The sequence below is a fragment of the Ascaphus truei genome, unplaced genomic scaffold (genome assembly GCF_040206685.1).
Source record: "Ascaphus truei isolate aAscTru1 unplaced genomic scaffold, aAscTru1.hap1 HAP1_SCAFFOLD_2320, whole genome shotgun sequence".
NCBI classification, from domain to species: Eukaryota; Metazoa; Chordata; class Amphibia; order Anura; family Ascaphidae; genus Ascaphus; species Ascaphus truei.
Genome location: NW_027455238.1, coordinates 15,604 through 17,500, shown reverse-complemented (window position 1 = coordinate 17,500; position 1,897 = coordinate 15,604). Strand labels below are relative to the sequence as shown.

General features: G+C 49.4%; 1 pseudogene; it reads right to left on the bottom strand.

Moving 5' to 3' along the window:
• Positions 1–49: 49 nt before the first annotated feature.
• Positions 50–556, bottom strand: LOC142477777 (histone H2B 3-like; annotated as a pseudogene).
• Between the last annotated feature and the right edge of the window lie 1,341 nt (positions 557–1,897).

Sequence of the window (1,897 nt, the reverse complement as noted above, 5' to 3'; positions counted from 1 at the left end):
TATAATATATAATAGCTACAAAAGCAAATAACTGAGAACGTGCAATGTATAATAGAACACTTCCCTTTTATCCCGAGCACAGATGACATATGAGCATATCTCTTATAGTGATAAAGTGGGTGGCTCTTAGAAGAGCCTTTGTGTTTGTGGGTCAGTGATGAGATCGGGGATACTTGGCGCTGGTGTACTTGGTAACCGCCTTGGTGCCCTCGGACACGGCGTGCTTGGCCAGCTCTCCCGGCAGCAGCAGGCGCACAGCGGTCTGGATCTCCCGGGAAGTGATGGTCGAGCGCTTGTTGTAATGAGCCAGACGGGACGATTCCCCTGCGATGCGCTCGAAGATATCATTCACAAAGGAGTTCATGATGCCCATGGCCTTGGAGGAGATGCCGGTGTCAGGGTGAACCTGCTTCAGCACTTTGTACACGTAGATGGCGTAACTTTCCTTCCTGCTCTTCCTACGCTTCTTCCGGGTCTTGGTCACCGCTTTCTTGAGCCCTTCTTGGCCGCTGGCGCAGACTTGGCTGGTTCAGGCATGTCGGGCGATGCTTCCTCTCCAAACAGCAGAGAAGCAATGTCACCTAACTGACCGTTCTGTTCTGACTGACAGATTAAATCTGTCAGTGGTGATATTGGATACCGAGGCTTGAGCCTCATTACTCCAAGTTCTCTTGTTGAGTGTATTGTCGCACTCTTTAGGAAGCTTCTTGATCTGTGTTACTTGCCACAGTTGAGTTGGTTTCACAGGTTCAGCGCTGTGATGGGTCGTGGGTAGCGGTCAAATGGGTTTGCAGAGATCGCAGCAAGCTTCTTGATCAGCGGGTTTGAGTTCTGGTCCAGTTCCTTGTAGAATTTCTTGTTGAGCTTCTTTAGATGTTCATCTAACATCTCGATACCCAGTTCCCTATGAAGGTCTGCTATTCTTGTAGGAAGTGGAGCGTTGGACGCAATCCGCAGCGCCTTGTTCTGTAATTTTTGGAGAGATGATCTTTGATGTTGGTGGCAACCACTCCACACCGGGGAGGCGTATGTCATTGTGGGTCTAATGATCGCCTTGATCACATTGACTTTGCTCTTGATGGGCATGGTCCTTGTCTTCAGCAGAGGGTACAGTGCTGCCAGCTTGGTTGTTGCCTTCTGTTGAATCTTCTCAATGTGGTTTCTCCAGCTTAGTTTGCTATCTAGGATTACACCTAGGTAAGAGCTGTTTGGCTCCCATTTGACAGCCTCTCCGTTGAGGGTGATTGGCGGGTGTGCCTTGATCCTCTTTTTGGTAAACAGTGTAGCTGTAGTCTTGCTGGAGTTCAGTCCTACTTGCCAGTCGCTGTACCATGTTGATAGCATGTCTAGTGCTTTCTGGATGTTCTTAGCTACTTCTTTCTCTCTGAAGGACTGGGAGATGACTGCCACATCGTCTGCGTAGAGTGCCAGTTGAGTCTTGTGGAGGTCTGTGGGGATGTCATTCATGAAGAGGTTGAAAAGGAAAGGTCCCAGGACTGATCCCTGTGGCACGCCAGCGCGGATGGGGCGTGTTGTTGAGAGCTCTTCCCGCACAGCCACGTGGAATGTGCGCTCCCGCAAGTAGCTTGCAGTCAGCTTAATCAGGTAGTTTGGGAATTTCAGGTTGATCATTTTGTGCAGTAGTCCTTCATGCCAAACTCTGTCAAACGCTTTGGCCACGTCCAAGAAGACAACTCCAGTTGATTTGTGGATGTTGAATCCATGGCTTATTATGTCAACGACTCGCAGCAGCTGATGGTTGGTTGAGTGGTCCTTCCGGAATCCAAATTGCTCCTTTAGTAGAATGTTTTTACCAGAGGCAAAGTGGCGGAGGCGCGTAAGAATAACTTTCTCCAGGAGTTTCGACAGTCCAGAGAGCAGGCTTATCGGACGGTAG